General features: G+C 38.0%; 1 protein-coding gene across 4 annotated transcripts in view; it reads right to left on the bottom strand.

Moving 5' to 3' along the window:
- Positions 1 to 14361, bottom strand: part of IGF1 (insulin like growth factor 1) — a 69615-nt gene that overhangs the window by 16313 nt on the left and 38941 nt on the right. The window lies entirely within an intron of this gene.

Raw genomic sequence — 14361 nt, forward strand, 5'->3', positions numbered from 1 at the left:
TGGATTCCAGTGTGTCTCTGGACTCTGCCTCAAACTCCTTAGCACTAACTCAATGCACCATGTACTTTGTGTTAATTCTCGAGTTCTCAGAAACCTGTAGTCAAGGATCTTGTCTATGCACAAACTTAATCTTTCCTTATATATTCACTTAGTTTGGAGGCTGCTAAGAATATTAATTAAAAGAACATCATGTTTTAAATTTTCTTCATCTTTTTAGCAAATCTGCATAGTTTTTATGTGCAGCGTGGCTCAAGTGTTTGCTCTTTTGCTTAACAGCTTCCATTGTAACATCAGGTTGAGTATCAAAGGGGTTTCAAGTCTGGAAAGGGCTCCTCATTTTACTGATGTGGAAACTGAGACTTGGAGTGGGGAATGACTTGCTTCAAGTCATTCATGCAGTAAGGGGTTGAATCAGGATTCAAACTCAGATCTATTCCCTGCAGAGTTCAAGTGGCTCAGAGAGCCCAGGAGACCTGTTGTGTAGCTATGGACAAGTTATTTAAGCCTCCTGGGCCCAGTTTATCTATTTTGTAAAGTAGGCTTAATAGTATCTTTGTTATAAGGATTCTTTGAGGATTCCATGAGATAATGTATGAATTGTGCTTAGAATATCACCTGACATAGATCATAGATCCTAAATAATGTTAGTTTACTTTCTCTGAGTACCCTTTCCAGGATCTTACATAGTCTGTGAAGAAACAACTTTAGTATTAAGTGCATCCTGAAGCCTTGGAATTTAGAATTGATAACAGTACTAGTGTGATGGGGCTTCCTCTCCTATCATCCTGGAGAGACCAGAACAATCAATTCTGTTTCTTATAGAATTACTACACTGAGACAGAATGAACTAAATGTCCATCTTTCATGTGATTCTAATTGCCCAGATGGCACATCATGAATCAAATTTCTTTTGATATTTGCAAATTAGACCTCTTTACTTGGCAAATAGGTTTTGGTTTAGTTTTATTTTGGACACAATTTTCCTGGCTCTAGAATTAAAAGAGAGGGCAAAACAAGCTTATGTGAACTTGCCACAGGAACTTAAAATGTACCTGAGTTTCTTGTAAGCTTTTTGTTAAAGTAGAACTTCTGTTAAACTAAATCTTCCCTATACACCAATAGATAAAGCAGACAAAAGTGAAACTGCTCTGGCTCAGACAAAGGCAGGGCGGACTGGATCTTGGCTTTCTCTCATCTCCCTTACCTCCTCTGGGAGGTGGGGAGCCTGGTCTTCTGCACTGATATCCAGCCTTCCTGGAGGAATATTTATGAACCACGGATCCTGAAGAATCCAGCTAATCAATCTGGCATATATTCAATCTTTATTGCCGACACAGAAGACAATGTTATATTTTAAATAAAAAGCCTCATGTTTGTATAATAATGACACCATTCTTCAGAATGGTGTTTTGAAAGTCAAAATCCCCATGTATATTTTGAACTCCCTAGTTAGGGAAGATCAGACCCATAGTAATGGCCTGCTACCAAACTAGTTTGGCTGCCTTGCTGCTTGAAGGGCCAACCATTCATGGCATCCTCTACAAACCCAAATGTTTTCCTGATGTTTGGCACAGGAGCCTGGGGATGCTTCCTCCCTGTAAGTCAGGTTTATTGTCATTCTTAGGGCGGCTGGGGGTAGTAACTCAGTGAGGGTTCATTTGTGGTCTCTTTGGGTGGGGTCTGCTTTCTCACTTAGGGGCAAATCCAACCTCATGGTTGAGGGGTTTGGGAGGGACCAGGCAGCTGGCCCCAACTGAAGCCTCAGTAGTGCTTTCACTTGCCATTGCCACTAGTGCTGAAGACTCTCTGGTTCCGCTTGCCAGCCAGGCCCTGGCAAGCTGAGACTCGGCCAGTCCCCTGGGCAATGTAAACAATGTTTTTTGTTTTTTGTTTTTATAATCTTTTCCTGGGACTATAAATTAGAGGAAGAACACAAATGGGTTTACATGGTTCTTTGTAATCCACAAAGGACTTCTACATACTTTTTGCTAAGTGGTTATTTCAAGAGGTTGAAGGGGTCAGCCAGTTAAGAGGAGCTGATACACTGGTTTTTCTCTTGGGGTGGGAAGGAGAAGGTGGCTTGGCCTACTTTGAGGAATTCCCGTTGTTCACCATAGGTAATGGTTGCTCTTTGTCAAAACTATACATCTCTTAATGGAACATAATTGGGATTTTTTTGTTGTATAGTATAGAATAATAATTTTATGTTTGAAGGTGGGGTGGTAAAGGTGGTTCCAAAAACCTACAAACTTGGCTAACTCAGAAAAAACTAATTTCAAAATTCATGCTTATGGGTTGAAGATGGAGAGGTTAGGGTTTGCAATTCCAGGATCTCTTTAGCATTTCCATCTCATGCATCTCTAGTGTAATCTTCATTCTGGAGGAAGACACCACCCTTAGTCTTGGGAAGGCAGAAAACACTGTATATATTGCATATTCCATTCTTGGAGACGATCAATAGCCATGAAACTCACCACAGGTCTATTTCCTCTTATGAAATAGCAAGTAATCATCAGCACAGCAAAAAAATAATAACACACACTGGGCATCTGCTTTGTTACCTTTCTTAGATGAACTCAGAGTTTTACATGGCTCAGTCTATAAAATAGCTGTGCTTTTTCAGTCCATAGATCAATGAATTTGGGAACAGAAATTTAGGACTTTTCTGTAATGTCCCATAAAAAAGTTTACCTTTTGTCCATATCTTTTATTTTTATTTTTTAAAATTTTATTATGTTATGTTAATCACCATACATTACATCATTAGTTTTTGATGTAGTGTTCCATGATTCATTGTTTGCATATAACACCCAGTGCTCCATTCAATACGTGCCCTCTTTAATACCCATCACCAGGCTAACCCATCCCCCCACCCCCTCCCCTCTAGAACCCTCAGTTTGTTTCTCAGAGTCCATAGTGTCTCATGGTTTGTCTCCCCCTCCAATTTCCCCACCTTCATTTTTTACCTATTGCCCTTTAAAGTTTAATTCATCCTTTGAAGTGTTCTATAGGTTAGATTTCTGGTTCTACATCAAGATATGTAACCAAAAAAATCATTTCTCACTAATTGGGAGGCCACAGTTGAGGGTCAAAGTTTTGTCCTTTATCTTCAAATGCCTCGTATTACTTCTTTTTTTTTTAATTGAAGTATAGCTGACATACACTATTATATTAGTTTTAGGTGCACAACCTAGTGATTCAACATTTATATACGTTTTGAAATGATCACCATGATAAATCTAGCTACCATCTGTCACCATACAAAGTTGTTACAATGTTATTAACTATTCCCTGTGTTGCACATTGCATCCTTGTTTTTCATTTATTTTATAACTGGAAGTTTATACCTTTTAATCCCCTTCCCTTATTTTGCCCACTCCTCACCCCTTTCCCTCTGGCAACCACCAGATTGTTTTTTATATCTATGAATATGTTTCTGTTTCGTTTTGTTTGTTCCTTTGTGTTGTTTTTTGGATTCCACATATAAGCGAAATCATATAGTATCTGTCTTTATCCATCTGACTTATTTCACTTAGTATGATACCTCTAGGTCCATCCATGTTGCTGCAAATGGCAAAATTTCATTGTTTTTTTATGGTTGAGTAATATTCCATTGTATATACTATATACCACATCTTTTTTGTTCATTCATCTATTGATGGACACTTAAGTTGCTTCCATATCTTGGCTATTATAAATAATGTTGCAATGAACATAGAGGTACACATGTCTTTTCAAATTAGTGTTTCATTTCCTTCAGATAAATACCCAGAAGTGGAATTGCTGGATTATATGATCTATTTTTAATTTTTTGAGGAACCTCCATACCGTTTTCCATAGTGGCTATACCATTTTGCATTCCCACCACCAGTACAGTCATATTACTTTTTTTTTCTAGAACTAAAATAAAGACATTTTTTGCTATGGGCTAAAACTACAAGTCTGAAACAATGTAGTTTACTAGAAAGGCCATAAAATCATTTGCTCCAGTATCGATTTTGAGAAAAATGGGGATTTTTTAATGATTGTAAATTATAGCTGTTGTCATTATGATTAATTTTTAAATGAGATGGAATGAATGGTTCTATCCTTGCCTTTATAAATTCCTCATTGGAATTACATGAACTATGTAATTCTGCTCCAGTGGGCAGTGTCAGAATTGGTAGGTGAATGGGAAACAAATATTGCCTTAATATAAGAAAAAAACTAACAATTTGTACTCAAAAGTGTTAAAAATGGGACAGACTTCTTTTAAAGGTAATGAACTTCCCATTGCTAGAAACAGTTAAGTAAAGGCTGTATGAACACCTGCCAGAGATCTTAGAAGCATATTCCTGTATTGTACACAGTGTATGACTGCCATGGTCCTGTCTATTTCAGAGATTCTGTAACAAGTAAAGAAATGGAGGAGAAAACCCATCTAGGCCAAATATTCAGTATGGTTGGAAGCTACTTACATTGTCTTCAGGAAATAGGTTCAAATATTTTTTAACTTAGAAACTGAAAATATTTTTTTCTATTTATTATTTGAGTTCCCCAAGAGGCTTAAAATATTTTTCCTCACTTGAGACTACCACAAAAGAAATAGAATAGAAAAAGGATAGTCCTTTCTATAAGTAGGTACAGTCCCAGAGTTCTGTGGTATTGGTGTTTATGAAGTGGCCATATACTCACCTAACCATCAGCATGAATAGATAAACATGGATAAAATTTCACAGACTTTTTCTTGCTGATAGAGTCTTGACATTGAAAATTTATTTATTTATTTATTTATTTATTTATTTATTTATTTATTTATTTATTTTGTCATCAGTTTTGCTCTAAAGCTTGCACACCAAATATTGCTTAGCAGACAAGTTGGCCACCACTTAACCTAGGCTTTGACTCCACTAGGAGTAGACATAATGCATAGTCACAGTGCACTGCTGTATCTTGAAAGTTGGCCAGCAGACAGAATTCCAATGGTTAAGCAGCTGGCTTCTATAATAATAGCACTTCCCTTTAAATAATGCATGGTCAGTGGAGTAATTCAATAATCTTCAGGGCAAACTTGCTAGTTACAAGGGTTTTGGGCAGAATTGTGGCATCATCAAAACCACACCATTTAGCTGAGTCTCACATTTTGTCATGGATGCAAGCAACTTGCTTCCCTCCATCTCTGAAGGAGAAGGTGTAATGCTGAGATTAAACTGGGGTCATCACTTCCAGAACAAAGAGCTCTAGTTGTTCATTACTGATAGAAATGGTACTACCTCTACTGGTGCTATGTATGCTTGTGTTTCTTATAGGCTTCTTGGAATGCAGTTGGGATGTTGTACTCAATTTTAATTTCCTTTGAAAGTTCTCCTCTTATTGAGAAAGCTTTACTCTAATTATTTTAACCCTATCAGTGGAAAGAAGAGACATTGATTTGAAGAATCAGTATTTAAACAATTAAAAATGCAAACATTTTGCAAACAGGGAAATATCCAGTTCTGAAGACACAACTTGCTACTCTTTGGGTTCTGAGGAATAAAACTGTTCTCTAGAAATTGCTAACAGGAGTAGGTTCTAAAGTCAATCATATTTTGAAGGCAGAAAAAAAGAAGTAAGACAATTCAAGTTGGCTATTTCTAAAAAAATTCACAATTATGTGTTTGATGGAAAACACAAATGGGGTTATTAAGTAATAAGAAACTACTTCCATTTAACTTTAACTGAGGATGGATCTCAAAATTAGCTACTACAGTAAGAATCCACAGAAGCCAGAAAATTAAGTTTCTTACACCAACTATTTATCCAAAACCTCCAGACATGTTGACAATTTAGAGTAACTCAGAATGATTAATTTCTTAGGGCAACATTTCCCCATGGGCCACCTTGTTTAATAAAAAAATCATTCAGTTGACATAATTTTGCATGGTATACTCTAGGAAACTTTGGTAAAATATGAGTAATCATGAAGTTGTCTCTATTTTAACATTTTAATTGCTATTTTCATTGGTGGAAAAGTGAGAATCACTTCTCAATCCTTCCTACACATTTTATGGCTTTATATGGAAAACTAGGCTCCTTTAGTGAATTCCTAACATAAGGAAAATTGTGATAAGACTATTTATCCAAAAACAAAATGTGATACATTGATGGTTGATATTTTCTGAATTCATAGGATTTTCATTTAACTTAAATCCTTTTGATGAGGCAATGTTTTACCTTTAAAAAATTCTATGGAAATCACACTTGAATGAAAAAAGTTATTGAGATATATGTTGTTATATGCTTAGTAAAGATACAGAAAGAGGCTTTCACTTCTGTAAACTAGGCACATCATTATGCACTTAGAATAACATACATACACACACTTGTACATGTATCAGGGAGTCAAGTGACTTACATTCAGTATCAAGGCTACTGTCAAACACTTTGAAATTAGGATTGCTTTTGAAGAAGTTTTTCTAAAATGTATACCTATTGCCTGCCTTATATGTTGCTGGTGGACCCTATACATTTCTGCTTTTCTACAGAAGGATCTTTCCAAGTAGGATTGACCTTTGGCATCTGTAAAAGTGAACACTGAGAAAATGTCCACTTTTCTATGAACTACATGTCACAAACTTTTCTGGAAAACCTATCACATTTAGGCATTGATTTCATTTTGGCCTATGTTAATTTTTAACTGCTGGTGTTTGCTGGTCCTACTACTTCTCAGTTGGACAAGGTTATCTTTTCTAGGAATCTTGGCCCTATTTGACCCACCCCCACCCCCACCACTCAGCAACTCTTTCTCAGCTACTAAATCCCCACAACCCCAAAAGACCAAAATCTTCTCGTTACCTAATCAAGTCAATGTTTGTGTATCTCTGGGTCTGAAAGGAATGAAGCAGAGATCTATGGGGCTTCCCCTTTCTTTAAACTCTCCTTTCTTTTGGAAGCCTCAACTCAAGGGCAGGTGTAAAAATAGTGCAATTTAGTCTGCCTCTATCTCTAAGACCAGGAAGCTAAAGCACAAGGCCTAGGGACAAGAAAACTGGCGATTCAGAGCAGAAACATTACTGTTTTAGGACTATGGAGAAATGGGCCAGCAGAGTGGGAAGCAACATGATGTATTACTTTAGCCTGATACAATGCCCTGGAGGACAAGCGTCTTGCCAGGACAGCACAATTTACTAGTTTAGGTCTGATTCCAGGGCTTGGAGGAGATAGATGTAGCCAACAAAATTATACTTTGGCAAGAGAAATGCTTTGCTGGACAGAAATGTTGTCCTAAGGGAATGGTTTGGTTTATCAACGTCTAAGGTAAAAGATAATCAAATGCCAAGAGGTCATTTTTATGTTTGAACGACTTCAGTTGGGCCTGCTATATAAGTTAGCTACCATTTTCTAGTTATGTAGTTTTGGTTCTTTAGAACATATTACAGGATTTGAGTATGATCTGCCTGTGACATCAGTCATACCAATGAAGGAGGCAGTATGTGGAATGGCTAAAAGCACAGGTTTTGGAGTCAGACAGATTGGATTCTGCCACTTATTCACTGTTCACCTTGGGCAAGGCACCAAATATTCTAAGACTCAAAGATTATATAAAATGGACATATGTAAAAGAGTACTTCCCAGGATTGATGGGAAGATTAAGTGATAATGTATGTAAAGTATTTTGCACAATGTCTGGTATGCAGTAAAGTCCAAATAAATGTTAGCTATTTTAAGTAGTATCACTATGGAGTTGAGTTGGATAACATATCTAGCTGGGCAGGTATCGTCTTCTTCCCTTACTCTTAAAAATGCATCCTTTCCAATGTTTGGTTGAAAAAGATCCTCCTTTCTAGATAAACGAGGACTATTTGCCATTAAAATAAATGAATAATTGTTCCTTTAAAAGGATACCCAAACTATATGTTGTATAGATTGTTCTAAATAGTTTAAATCTAGAATAGACCCTCTGAAAATGGATGCTCCTATGAAGTCAAACAAAGCAAAATCATATGGGCTTATCTTGACCTCTTGTTACTTTTGATTTCTCCCCAATAGTTATTCAGTGTTACCATCCCCATCCATCCACTTATTTCAAAATAGTGTTGCAAGGCATGAGATGGGTGTGGGCAAAATAGATGGTCAGAAGTGGTTTCCCAATCACTTTCTTTTTTTTTTAATTTAATTTTATTATGTTATGTTAGTCACCATACAATACATCATTAATTTTTGATGTAGTGATCCACGATTCATTGTTTTTGTATAACACCCAGTGCTCCATGCAGTACGTGCCCTCCTTAATACCCATCACTAGGCTAACCCATCCCCCCATCCCCCTCCCCTCTAGAACCCTCAGTTTATTTCTCAGAGTCCATAGTCTCTCATGGTTCATCTCTCCCTCCAATTTCCCCCCTTCATTTATCAAACTTTTACATCAACATGGATGGGACTGGAGGAGATTATGTTAAGTGAAATAAGTCAAGCAGAGAAAGTCAATTATCATGGTTTCCCAATCACTTTCAACCAGCATATGTATTTTTCTCCTCTCTCTTCACTGCATGCCTCAGCTCTTTCTTTTCTCTTCTTCCTCTATATCTTCTCCTCTCCTGCTATTGACAGCCACTGATGTTTTTACTCACTGATGAATTTTTAGGACAAAAGTTGATGCTATGCAGACTTCATAGTAGGCTAGGAATTAGAGTTTAGTTCCCTCCCTGGAATGACTGAAAACTAGGGCTCCCTCTCCTGCCAACCTCACTTTGGGAATAAGCAGTCACCAAGTGTACAGTGTCACCAGGCCCACTTAGTCACTACTCCATCTTGGACTCATGCCTGAATGAGATGAAAACAGACAACAGGAGAAAGAATACGAAGGGATGTTGAGGAATCACGTATATGGACTTTACTTATCTCATTTTTTTGAGAAAGACTATGATGGAAATTGTAAGATGAGTCTGGCTCCAACCTGGAGATTGTAGCCATGCTACCAACATTATCTGCTATACTTGCATTGTTATTGTTCGTTTACTCTTTCAAATGTGGTAAGAGAGGCCTTGTAGGCAAAACATAAGGCACACTGGTGAATAGAGGGTAACACCCCTCTCTCTGGTGCCACAGAAAGATGAATCAGCCAAAAGGATATTAAAACACATTCTCTTTATTTTTAGTTTCACTCTAAAGTCTATCATTTCTCTTTTCTTTGCAAACTTGGCACCTGCTCTGCGTTCTCAGGGGCCCTGTTCCCTCTCAGTCTCCTCACTCAGGCCTATGTGTTTTGCTCAGGGTACATCTGGAGATTTTCCCAGGGGTGGGTGTGACATGGTCAGGATGGCAGGTGAAGGGGTGACAGCTGCCAGGGCAGTCTGGCGTGTCTGAAGGGAGAGTGTTGGGAGGTGGAGGCCCCATAAGGAGAGGCACTGGGCCTGCATCAGGGAGTGAGCTGTTGGAATGCAGCCTCCACAGCAGCAGAGACAGCCCTTGGCATTACCGCAGAGAAGGAACAGTCAGAGTCAGCGACAGATTGAACACAGGGAGAGAAGGAAGAGGAAGGAGGGAGAAGGTGGCTAGGGTGTTACATGATGTAAATAACCACATGGTGTGCACTTTAGTGCCAGCTGGGTTGCGTGTGATGTCCCTTTCATGCCGGTGTGTCAACAGTGCTGTTCCTGAATTGAAAGGTTCTGGGAAGTGTTTCTAATAGCACCTACAAGAGTGCCATATGCATAGAGGGAATAAAAAGAAGGCAATGTGGTATATTGAAAACAACATTGGATTTTAGCCCCAGATCCTTTGTGCGAACTTACAAGTCACCCAAACTCTCTGAGATTCAGTTTTCTCATGTTGATAACCAAAGTACTGGATAAAATCAAGTACTTTTTCTAACAATATGACCCTAAGGATTATCTGGATGGTTACACTCCCCACTTTTTAATCAATAATGTACAAATGGCATATCAGCACTTCTCCCTAATAATAGGTTAATATATAGCGAAGAGAAGTTTGATGAGGGAACCAGGAGTTTCTAGTTTGTCAGGTTTAATGTTAGATGAAAACAAGATTTATAGGCTGAATTTAAGGAAAGCAGGGGTCAGTGTTGGGTTTGTTGGAAGAAAATAAGGAATGTCCAATATGGAGGTGGGTTTGAGTAAGAGGAGGGGTCAAGACCATCTATGGGGATTGAAGAAACCAATTCAAGGAAGATACAGGTGTGAATTAGAAAGAGGGTAAGAAAAGTCATTTTTCAGAGCTGTTGAAATAGTAGAGAGAATCAAACTACATTCTGGAAATCAGGGTCCTGAAGGCTTTGAGGAATAAGTCAGGGATGGCTTTCACTTGTGTGGGCTCTTGGAAATGAAAATTAGTGTGAAATCGTGGGCACAGTCTTTTACCATTACTCTTTACAAAGCTGCACCTTCAAAAAATGAATAAGCGACAAGCCCTGGGAGGGTTGCTAATATTGTAGGCCAGAATGCTAAACTTCGTAGCACTCAGAGTGGCCAACTTTTTATTTCACTAGTTTCCTTGGTGTCTGTGAATGGTATATGAATCCTCTGTGAGATATTCAGTTCCTTCCAGGGGGACACAGGCATAGTTTCCCTGGAAAATTCCAGCTACCACCATATGCTGTCTCATCTCTGATAAAGTGAATGGACTTTCAGACAGGTCATCATCTCTGTTATTTGTACCCAACATCTGCCCAGAGAACAAAATTAGAAGATGACCATTATAAACATGGTTTTTCAAACATCATCCCTTTTGGTAAAATAAACTAATGTTAAGGCTATTAAAATTTTAAAATCTGTACAAGGAGTTCTCAAGCAAGTTGTAGTATTATTTATCAAAATACCAAGCAGGTATGCAGACTGAGGCTGAATGGTTTATTTAGAGTGATTATATTATTTCAGGAAATTTCAGCTAAATTCTGGACTCATGAGATCATCTTTTATTTCTTTTCTTTCAATGGAATTTTGCTGCTATAATTTTCCTCCCTTTTCTCTTAATATTTGATTGCTTAAACATGATGAAGAGACTTGAAGTGCTTTCCTCAAATTGTTGTATTTTAGAATTTCATACATCTTTGGACATGATAGCAAACTTAACATCAAGTAAAGAGACTTCTTAGTAATCTGGCAATCACTAAGCCTGTTAGCTTTTAACCACCCACTCATCCCAATCTCCTTCCCCCAAATATTGTTTTTCTGAATTGAAGAAGTAAATTATGAATAAGGATAGGGAGAGGTGTGGTTAAGTTGTGGCTTGTCTCCATGATAAATACTGTTCTTAATTTTATTTCATCTAAGACTGATAGCATGCCTACCTCTTCAAAACTTATGAATGCTATTTAGCAAATATTCTCAATTAAGAAAAATCTCTGATTCTCTTATTTATTTTACTAAATTTAGCAAAGAAAAATACTTTCATCTTGTGATATTGGGAAATCACAAAAGAGAAACCAAACTCCTTTCTTTTAATTTTTTCTCACATATTCAAACTTGCTGTGAATGACCGCATCGCTCCACTCTGGGATGCCACTCTGAAGCAGTGGCCTCTTGGCCTCCTAGCCAGTCACTCACTTCCATTAATTTACTTTCTGTGAACTAGAGACAGTTGCCCCAGAAGTTGTTTTTCAGTTTATCACAAACCCTATCCATGGTTGGGGAATTAATTAGCCTCATTAGGAACAAGGAACCTGAGGACTGATGTGTCATATGGGGGCAGGATACTGCTTGTGGGACATTTTATTTCCCTTAACACTTGCCTTCTATTTGCTCTCTTAGGCTCAGATCTGGATTTGGGAAGGTTGCATGGAGGCACTGCTTATGCTAATGCTTAGGCAAATTAGCTCTGTCTTAACTCCAGCATGAAGTGAGGGCCCAAGTGAGGGCTAACAGATCTCTTCTGATGCATAGTCTTTTAGCAGGGCAGCCTTCATTTTCTCTTCCCAGCTTTCCAGAAAGTGTCTTCTTCCCTGTAACCCCACACCAAGCCTCTCACACTTGTGAGAAAGGAGAGTATCAAATCCATTGACCTCTTGATGGGTATGGTCTCCATAATCTTCACTATGTCAATTAGATGCATATTTATATAAAAACTACATATAGAAACCTTAAGGTTGTTGAGAAGAAATGATCCTCAAGGTCTTGCAGCAACTTCTATGTACTTGGGATGAGAGGAGAGAAGTAAAGCGTTTTGACTGAGTAGTATGGGTTTTGATAAGAGAATGTGGAGAGAGCTGCATACAACCTCATTTCACAGTTCAATCATTGTGAGTTCAAGTCATTGATGATGACTTCTTAAATAAAAGAATGATGGGAAAAAGGGGGGTGTTAGTCTAGAAACATTTTAATTACTTTTAAAGACTTGCTAACATTTATTTTTTTTCTCAAACAATTTCTTGTTCTCCTCTTCTTCCTCCTTTTCCTTTGCTTCTGGTTCAAGATGATACTCTGGTAAAGGTCATTTGTGAAGTCCTAGTCTTTACATATCTTCTCACTGAACTAGTGCTCCCATGGTCCACTGAGATCTGCCCTTGGCAGGCATTTCCCGTAGTCAGACTATGAATTGTCATAAATTCCTTGCATTCTTCACAACATCTGTGCTTCTTTTGCCACATCTTTTTTCCTGGTACTCAACAGGCCACAAATTACCCTGGACTTCTCTTTCCAGGCTGTTGATGTCTTAACACTCTCTTTGCAAACCAGATTCCTTGCTTGTCCTTGGTTATGGCTCTTGGCTTCCCAGATTTCTCATCTCCCTCAGCTGGTTAGTCATCTGCAGCATCACCAGCAGTGTCTCTTTCTCTTAGCCTTCTACCTGGCCTGAAATTATGCATTTCTTCAAATGTCAGAGTTACTATGCTCAACCATGCTATCTGGTTGGATGCTTAGTTAAACTCCTTAACATGTTTTAAACACCATAGTGCAGACAGTACCTCCACGCAGCAAGAACACTTGACAAGACTCAAACCCAGGGGATAATGATTAGCCAGTGGAAGAGAAAGAACTATATAACAAGACCCAAAGATACAATCAAATGAGGTTGCAAACTTTTCCATTAAACACAAGTTTCTCTTGAGAGTGAAAGGCAGCATTTCATTCTTTTGTTCATTTTATATTTAAACATTTCTTTGACATTTAGAACAATGGGGGCCTTTGCAATAAAAACACTACCAATAGCTTCCCTTTGTTGAGTGCTTTCTATTAAACTATTATAGTAAATTTCACTTTTCCTGTTTTTTTTAAATTTACATCCTACAGTACTACATGGAGTAGCATTATTACTATATCCATTTTACATATGAGGAAATAGACACTTAGCAAGGTTAAGTAACTTGACCCAAATCATACAGCTAGAAAGTTGCAGAGCTAGTTCCCTTCAACTTAAGACACCCGAAAATGGGAGAAATCCCAGGTGAGGAAAAACTCTGAAGTTGATACTGTTACTGGGATTCTCAAAGGCATGTAATAATACCCATGAAGGATGTGGGTTAGGCCATCTATGTCAGCCAACCCCAGGGTTTGAGTGCATGCAGTAGACAGTTTTACACTAGGTATTCTAGAAAATGTCGGAAGGAGTACCATGCATGGCTTTTGCCCTTGAGACAGAAGTCTATGCAATCCTGTGGTTTGGGGTACAGCTGCGTATGGGATGCTCACATCTCACTGTGATTCTTTCCATTTCCAGAAGGGGCAGTAGCCAGACCATCTTGTTTCCAATTCTTTTGAATTGCCAAAGTTATAACAACTTTAGCAGAAATTGAAATAAAGAAATTTTACCCATAATCTTGGTATCTCAACAAATAATATCTTCACTTAAAATTTTTTTCTAGTTCTCATCCAGATGCATACATCATTTTGACATAGCTACAGTCACAGCCTAAATATAATATAGTATTGTGTTTTCTTTGCTTAACATTATATTACTAGCATTTTCCATATTGCTACACAATCCTCATAATTATAATTTTAAAGCAGCAGAGTATTTTGAGTAGATTTTTCATCATTTATTTCTTTAACTATCTTCCTGTTACTAGACATTTAGGCTATTTCCAGTTCTATCATTATTTTAACTAATGTAGCATTATTTTTGTGCACATATCTTTCTACTCTTTGAGATCACTTATAGGATTAAATTCCCAGTTGGGACGCCTAGGTGGCTCAGTCAGTTAAGTGACTGACTGCCTTCGGCTCAGGTCATGATCCCAGGGTCTCGGGATCAAGTCCTGCATTGGGCTCCTTACTCACTGGGGAGCCTGCTTCTCCCTCTCCCTGCAGCTCCCCTTGCTTGTACCCTTCCTCTCTCTGACAAATACATAAAATCTTTTTAAAAAAAGAATAAATTCCAAGGAATGGAATTATTAGGGCTCAAAGGATATTGTCAGACAATCTAATTTTGATGAAAGACCATGGTTTT

Source organism: Eumetopias jubatus, unplaced genomic scaffold (genome assembly GCF_037043125.1).
Source record: "Eumetopias jubatus isolate StellerSeaLion01/CBP00866 unplaced genomic scaffold, mEumJub1_p1.0 scaffold_8, whole genome shotgun sequence".
NCBI lineage: Eukaryota > Metazoa > Chordata > Mammalia > Carnivora > Otariidae > Eumetopias > Eumetopias jubatus.